Source organism: Salvia splendens, chromosome 3 (assembly GCF_004379255.2).
Source record: "Salvia splendens isolate huo1 chromosome 3, SspV2, whole genome shotgun sequence".
Lineage (NCBI taxonomy): Eukaryota > Viridiplantae > Streptophyta > Magnoliopsida > Lamiales > Lamiaceae > Salvia > Salvia splendens.
The window spans coordinates 15,699,305-15,708,958 of NC_056034.1; positions in this window are offsets into that span (position 1 = coordinate 15,699,305).

The window sequence follows — 9,654 nt, forward strand, 5'->3', positions numbered from 1 at the left end:
GCCGATAAAATGATACTCTGAATGATAAAATGATACTCTGAATTTCGCCAAATATCACGTAAAATGATAAAATGATAGGTTTATTGCATAGAATGATAGTTTTGCCGGATAGAATGATAATCTGAGTTGATAAAATGATACTCTGAATGATAAAATGATACTCTGAATTTCGCCAAATATCACGTAAAATGATAAAATGATAAAATGATAGGTTTATTGCATAGAATGATAGTTTTGCCGGATAGAATGATACTCTGAGTTTATAAAATGATACTCTTGACTGATAAAATGATACTCTGAATTTCGCCAAATATCACGTAAAATGATAAAATGATAAAATGATAGTTTTGCCGGATAGAATGATACTTTCAGCCGATAGAATGATAGTTTTGTCGGGTAGAATGATACTTTCAGCCGATAGAATAATAGGTATTTTTTGTGTATAAAATGACATTTTTGTTTAATAAAATGATACTTTTACCTTATAAAATGATAATCTAAGCGGATAAGATGACAGTAACCTTATAAAAATGATAGTTTAGCTGAAGAAATTGCATATAAGGTGATAAAATGATACTTTAACGTGACAAAATGACATAAAACTGATAAAATGATAGTTTTTCCGTATAGAATGATACTTTCAGCCGATAGAATGATAGTTTTGTCAGGTAGAATGATACTTTCAGCCGATAGAATGATAGGTATTTTTGTTGTATAAAATGACATTTTTGTTTAATAAAATGATACTTTTACCTGATAAAATGATAATCTAAGCTGATAAAATGACAGTAACCTTATAAAAATGATAGTTTAGCTGAAGAAATTGCATATAAGCTGATAAAATGATACTTTAACGTGACAAAATGACTTAAAACTGATAAAATGATAGTTTTTCCGGATGGAATGATACTCTGAGGTGATAAAATGAACTTTTGACTGACTGATAAAATGATAAAATGATATATGTTAGGCTTATTGCATAGAATGATAGTTTTCCCGGATAGAATGATACTCTGGGTTGATAAAATGATACTTTTGACTGACTGATAAAATGAGCGAAATTCAGAAATTAAATGAGCGAAATTTGGATACGTAAATTTTATCATGAGCGAGATGACATATTTACCCCCGCGTTTTTTTTTATGAAGTAAATCTAAGTTTTAATCTAGACTGCGTGATTTTAAAAATGTGTGGTCCAGATTTAGTTATAGGGTTATTACGGAAATTGGGGTTATCATTATAACGCACCCCTTTATATATATATATATATATATATATATATATATATAGGAAAATGATCAATACAAAACTTGATCTCAATACAAAATCCAGACCAAATCCTAACCATAAGATTTGACAATCCAATGGTCAATAATTAAACAAAAACACGGAGGGTCATTGTAAAGCAGTTTTAGGTCATATTATAAACTTTGGGTTTGAGGTCATGTTAAGATTATTTCATGTCATCCTTACTATAATGACGTAAAAATAAGCTTAAAATGACCTAAAAATGACTTTTGTATGCTTGGTTCTGCATTTTTGTATTAAGAATGGTTTTGCATGGATCAAAACCCTATATATATATATATATATATATATATATATATATATAGGGTTGCGTTAAAGATAGAACCATTCTTAAGTGTAGAACCTAGAACTCTACATATTTTATTCATTGGATGAGGAAAAAATGACGGTCAAGATTAAAAATCATACATATTAGACTATGTTTTCACGACATTCCGGACTCAACATGTGAAAAAACTCACATGTTGATGGAAGAATGAATGAAACGAAGAAGAGTCCATGCATGCTTTATTTTTTCACTTATCTGCATTCACCCATTAATAATAGTTTTGGTTGTAATGGGAAGTTGTTGTGCAAATCAACACCATTGGATTAAAAGATCTAACGACCTCCGTTTGGCATTTGTTCTACGTTTAAGAATGGTTCTACGTTTAAGAATGGTTCTATCTTGATATATAGGGTAGTGATCAAGATATAACTAATCTTAAGTGTATAACTAGAGAACAAATCTCAGCCACACATCTTAATGGAACAAATATTATTTATATTAATTATATAAAATAGACTAAGGGTATTTTGTAAATTACATTATGAGAATTAAATCAATTAAGCGGTTTCCTTCAGCGGTCACCAGCATCACGATCCACATCGGCCTTGGTAGCTCCTTCAGCGCACTGAATAATTCCCCAAACATCAGGATTTGCCCTTTCTTCGCCGGATCTGGCTCCGTCGCAGCTTGAGGGGTCTCCGTCACGAAGAAAAGGGCCATGACGGTGATGGAGATTAGGAGGAAGATGGCGATTATGAAGCAAGTCTTCAGATTTTACTTCAATACTGTAATATGTAATCCATTGTTCTATATGATACTTTAGAAATTATTTAATTATAACTATGATTTGTATTACTTGTATCACGACATATGCAATATTTCAAGGTTTTTATTTGTCAAAAACCGTCTATTTGAACAATTTTCCAACTTATATATTGTCGAAAAGAGTACATACTTTTACATCAATTACTTGATGGAAAAAGTGTGCCAATTACATCTGGATTCGAAATTTCAAATGATGAGAATTTGTTTAAGATTGAAATTAAATTTTAAGGGTGCTTTGGAAAGAACAAAACACATCACTCTTATTATGATTTTACTTCACTCTTGTTTACAAAACACATCACTCTTATTATGATTTTACTTCACTCTTGTTTACAAAACACATCACTCTTATTATGACTTTACTTCACTCTTGTTCACAAAATACATCACTCTTATTATGATTTTACTTCACTCTTGTTCACAAAACACATCACTCTTATTCTGATTATATTTCACTCTTGTTCACAAAACACATCACTCTTAGCTTGATTTTACTTCACTCTTGTTCACAAAACACATCACTCTTAGCATGATTTTACTTCACTTTTGTTTACAAAACACATCACTCTTATTATGATTTTACTTCACTCTTGTTTACAAAACACATCACTCTTATTATGATTTTAAACATTGCGGAACAAAAAATTTAATTAAATTTCAACAGCTCGGAAGAATCATAAATGTGATAAATAAATAATTGTACACTTAGCATGATTGTGATAGAGAGTGGAGTAGTAACGTAGTCATTAGCTTGGATTATTTATTGCTACGTTGCCATTTTTTGTTTTGAGCGTGAGCATTTAATTAAAAAAAAAAGAAAATAACAAATCAATGCAACTGTTTTCATTTCATCTTCATCCGATCAAGCCTTGGGTAAGATTTGGCCTTAATGCCTCAATCCATTTCCAGCACTGGAACGAGGAGAAGCCTCCGACGCGCAGAGTTCGCTTTGCATCAATCCTGTTATTGAAAGCATTCGCTATTCTCTTAATCGCCACCTCCTCCATCGTCTCGGCATTGGTAGCAGAGCTGCGGCAGAGCAATACCACACCAAATCACAAACGGAAAAAAAAGCATAGCAAATTGCAGAAATTGAGTTTACCAAACGAGACCGTAAGCGCCGCGGCCAACGGGAGTAATCGGCGTTGCGTATTTGGAGGGGACCTCGAAGAGGTTGCCGAGGACGTTGTACTGAATGAATTTTCCGCCATGGATTGGAACGCCTTTTACTTGGACAGCTGAAGCATTGGATTCGATTTCGCTTTCCTTTTCCCTTTCCATTTGGTTTTGCTGTGAGACTGTGGGAGACTGTGGCCGAGATCTCCTCCTACTTTCACCTACCTAATTTTAGCTATGCAATGACCATTATACCCCCGCCTTGTTATTATGGAGTAAATTTGTGATTGAGGGAACTAATATCTCATTAAATTCGAAAATTAATACTAACCCTTGATTTTTTGATCTTGTGTCTATGATTTGTTCTCTAGTTATTTGGTTAAGGGGCATTTGCTATAGATCACTACCATATATATATATATATATATATATATATATATATATAGGGGAGCATTAATCTCCTTTTCATCTATTAGATCCTATTTTCTTCTTAATATTATCCGTTAGATCTAATGCATTAACGGATCAGATTGATTCTACAAATCTATATCCGTTGCATTATAGATGGTGGTTATATGCAGTATATTATGCATTATGAGAGATATTGTGTATATGGGTTAATCAACTCAGTGAAGATTACATATGTGCATTATTTGGTTTAGACAGTGCATTATGTAGTATCTAATTGTCATTATGTGCAGTATATTATGCATTATAAGAGATATTGTGTATATGGGTTAATCAACACAGTGAAGAATACATATGGGTATTATTTGGTTTAGGCAGTGCATTATGTAGTATCTAATTGTCATTATGTGCAGTACATTATGCATTATGAGAGATTTTGTGTATATGGGTTAATCAACTCAGTCAAGGTTACATATGGACATTATTTGGTTTAGGCAGTGCATTATGTATTATCTAATTGTCATTATGTGCAGTACATTATGCATTATGAGAGATATTGTGTATATGGGTTAATCAACTCAGTGAAGGTTACATATGTGCATTATTTGGTTTAGGCAGTGCATTATGTAGCAGGTTATTGTCATTATTTGGAGTATATTAGGCATTATGAGATGTATTTTGTATATGGGTTAATCAACTCAGTAAAGATTCAAAGTGCGCATATCATGTTGTATTCTGTTTTAATGATAATTTTCTGATGTTTTATGTTGTTTGTTCCATATCAGAGAAGCGGCTAAGACTCGACATCGACGAAGCGATCGACAATGTAATTCTGGTAGCACTTGCGAAAAGATTCAGGGATAGATTGGCCGAGGTGGCCCAAGTACAGCTGGAGATCAGGGTGAGCCGAAGAGCCGTAGAGGAAGAAAGGGCCCTCGTCTCTTACATAATATGTACATTATGTAAATCATTCAAAATCAGTGCATATCCGCGATTATAACTAAACACTAGTTTTATAAATCAAACTAATGGTCTTTGTTAACGTTGTTATTAATGTGTACATACTAGATCCTAGCCTGTGGGCTTGTTAAACCCTTAGGAAAAACAAGAAACGTGCGCCAAACATCTAAACACGACCCAACTTAAATTAAACGGGGCATGATAAATGTGAATTACATATCACAAAACATGCATTACAGAAACTAAACTACGCATTATACTCTACAAAAAATATACATTACGTACATCTGTTTTAAAAATGTCTACGCGCTATGAATGTGCAACCCCAGACGAATTACTGCAGCTCGTATATTTGGACAACGTTATGTAGACTTAGAACGTACTACACCCTAGCCCCTAGGCTTGTTAAACCCTTAGGGAAAACAAGAAACGTAAACCAAACATAGAAACAAGACACAACTTAAATTAAACGGATCAGGATAAATGTTCATTACATATCACAAATAATGCATTACAGAAACTAAAATGCGCATTATACTATATAATATGTACATTATGTGTATCAGTAAAAAAAAACCTACGCGCTATGAATGTGCGACCCCAGATGAATTACTGCAGCTCATGTATTTGGACAACGTTATTTAGACTTAGAACGTACTACACCCTAGCCCCTAGGCTTATTAAACCCTTAGGGGAAATAAGAAACGTGTGTCAATCATCAAAACTCGACACATCTTATTCGTATACGTTGCAGTTCACATATGGTGCATTATATAGTCCACAATATCCATTATTCGTTCCATTCGGTGCATTATTCGTTTCTGTTTAAACATTGTTATTAATGAGTACGCACTATACCCTAGCCCCTAGGCTTATTAAACCCTTACGGGAAACAAGAAACGTGTGTCAATCATCGAAACAGGACACATCTTAATCGTATACATTGCAGTTCACATATAGTGCATTATATAGTCAATAATATCCATTAATCGTTTCCATTCGGTGCATTATTCATATCAATTTAAACGTTGTTATTAATGAGTGCGTACTACACCCTAGCCCCTAGACTTATTAAACCCTTATGGGAAACAAGAAACGTGTGGCAAACATCGAAACATGACACATCTTATTCGTATACATTGCCGTTCAAATATGGTGCATTATATAGTCAATAATATCCATTATTCGTTCACATTCGGTGCATTATTCGTATCAGTTTAAACGTTGTTATTAATCACAAAACAATACATGTTAAGCTTAATATGCATTATATGACATACGGTGCGCATTACCCTTCAGACATAGTGCATTACATCTTCATATTTATATATTACATGGTTTTGTCTCTCACCCTATACTAAATCAACAATCCCCCACAATTGGACAACCACAGGCCATAACAAGAACCCTAACGGACAATAATTGAAACCTGGCCAAACAATTTTTTGCAATATATCGCAACACACGAAATACGTGCTCAATAACTATCGGGATAACAAATCGGATCTGAATTGGTATTGATACCGCCGATACATAAACAAATACACGCCTACGTGACAAGATAGATTGCAACGACCCAAATAACGCCGGCGTGAGTGCGTCTGGAACGCTTGAAAACTAAGAATTAGTCAATAAACAAATACACGCCTTCTTCCATTAATGACAAAAAAAAAAAGATTGCAACAACGTCGTCGTGACAAGATAGAAAAACCGAAACTCCAGCAGTCGAGAGACGAAAATTACAACGACCCAAATACTAAAATAAGAATTGCAAAGATGAAAGACTGAAAAAATTGCGTCTGGAACGCTTAAAAAAACGGCATATCTTCAAGGGAGGATTTCATGGAAATTTCCATGACCACCAAGATATTGTTTCCCTATTCTGCCCTTCCACGATTAAAATTGGATTAAAATGTAATATTTAAGTTCAATATTTTCGGCCTTAGGATGTAGAAAATACACGGTTGAGATCAAGAAGGAAAAAGGAGGAAATATGAGAAAAGGAAATGAATACATCCCTATATATATATATATATATATATATATATATATATAATTTAAATATGTATGCTTTTTAAAATAAAAATAAAATGGTTGCATTTTTTTGTATTCATGTCGAAATTTTTATTCTGTAAATTGCATATTTGTGAATTTTTATTTTTGTTCTTGTCCGCCGGGATGTTTCGCTATTATGCAGTTGGATATCCTTATGACATGGCAGTGCTGTGGGATGTCCTTATGACGTGGCAGGATATGTTTTTGGGGTGTCCACCGGGACATCCATCCCTATTGTGGATGCTCTAAAATGTTCGATACAGTGGTTATTAATTAAGGTTTCATTCCTTGTTAGAGGAGTACAATAAAATTCTAATTAGTGACCATCTAAAAAATATACTCCCACCGCCTCCAGCTTTTATAATTGATATCTTTTTAGCCATTATTTTGGATTTATTTTTTTAATAAATAGTTAAATAGATAGAAAATAAAGTAAGAGAGAATAATGTAGAAGATGATTTACTCTATATTATTCACTCTCTTACTTTATTTTCTTTTCCCTATAACTATTTATTATTATCATTTTTTTCAAAACATGTGCAAAAAATTAATCAGTCACTTGAACTGGGATGGAGGGAGTACACATTTTTTTAGCGATAAGAATAAGAGCACCATTGGTGGTCCCAATGATTTTTTTTTATTGATTTGTCATTTCAAATGGTGGGATAATTAACATAAAGATATCCAAGGATATAAATTAAACTTATGACTATTTGGTTGAGGATGAGTACATCTTACGCCACTCGACTACACTTTTTAGGTTCAGTACGAATGTATAGTTAAATTGGAACCGCTGACATGGGTAGAAGTAGACGTCCCCAAACCGAACCGAACCGAACCGTCCGAACCTGCCCGGAACCGTCGGCGACGGTTCGAACCGTGCCCGAAACCGCCGGTTCCCCCGGGGCCGGTTCAGGTTCCGATTGTGCCCAAATCGTAACCGGCGGTTCGGCGGTTCCGGCAGCTTTTCAGGCCTATTTTCGACCTACACACTAGGCTTTTCAGAAACCATCAGCGGAACCGCCGGTTTTCGTCAGAAACCGTTGACGAAACTGGCGGTTCCGTCCAAAAAAACTGTCGGTTCCGCCGGTTTTTCGAAAATTGTTGAATTTTTTTTATTTAATTTAATCACATTTTCCCCATATAAATACCCCCTTCCTCTTCATTTCTACTCACCCCATTCTTGTGGTAACATGTCTTTCTCTTCTCAATCTCAATTTCTCTATTCTCTATCTCCATTCTCTCTAATTGCTCAAGTTGTTTATGTTATTTGCGATCATAATTTACTCACGTTGTTTACGTTATCATATTCACACAATCACACTACTCTCTATTCCCCACTTTCAATTTCCATAAATATCATGTCTTCATCTCGTCGTGGTGGTGATCGGGGCAAGGGAATTGCCCAAGATCAAAGTGATACTCGTCGTCGACGTCCCTACTAGAGCACAAGTTACGGAGGAGGTGGGAAGGCGAGCCGCTCTTCGAGCGCAAGTAAGTTCTAATATGTTTTTGTTTTTTAAATTCATTTTTATTAAATTCATAATTTCATTTTTTAACATCTATGTGTCTATGTGTTTTATTTTTGTTAGTATTTTTACTTAATTGTATAATTTTCGTAGGAGGAAGAAGATCGAAATGCGACCTTGTTACTTGCCCTCGCCGACCAAGAAGGGGGGCATTCACATTCGACTTCGTATTTCGAATACGATGTGAATCTGTCATCGGACGAAGGCGATGATAGATCGCATCAATTCTCCCCTTCTAGCGCCGGCCAAGTTGGCGAAAATGATGAGGAGGTCGATGCTCCTCCTCCTTCAGGACGACAAAAGAAGAAGATTCCTCCAAAGTTGAAATCCGATATTTTCACCAAACATGACCAGAAGGTCCCGGTGGTAATTTCAAATCCTAATGATCCGACCACTACCATAGAGACAAATGAGTTCAAAGCATATTGTAACTATTGCGAGAAAGTCTATCCATTTGGAACCGGTGGGGGATATGGTACTCCACTATCCATCGCCATTTGAAGGTAAAACATCCCGTGGAATATGGGCATACTAAGTCTCAAAGCCAAATAAACTTCCTTGCCGGCTCATCGTCTCTAACAGGTATGCCTCTATTTAAATATGATCCCAAATATGTTACCGATGCTATGGTAAGATGGACGACAATGAAGCATTTGCCGTTTAATTTTTTTAATGACAAAAAATATGAAGTTACTATGCAAACCGCATTTAATGTTGCTACAAAAAGAATTCCCCCCCTCAACTGCTCAAAGATCTAACAACCGGCAGTTTTTTGATAAAAAAAAGAGAAGTAGGAAAATTTTTATCTACCTTGGGACACAAAGTTAATATTTGCTCTGATGTGTGGACGGATTCTTACCATAGAAATTCTTACATGAGAATTTCATGTCATTTTATAGATAATAGTTGGATTTTAAATAAACGTTTAATTGGTTTTAGACAATTTCCTTCACCACACACCGCACAAGCAATTGCATCTTTAATTATTCAAGTTTTGAATGATTATGATTTATGCAACAAAATATTTTCGGTTGGTTTTGATAACGCAACAGCTAACACTGCATGTATACCCGAATTAATTGCGGCTTGCTCCCCGGTGATAAGTGGTAAGTATTTTCACCAAAGATGTATATGTCATATTTTAAATTTATGTGTACAAGATGTTTTGTCTTTATGACAAAGACA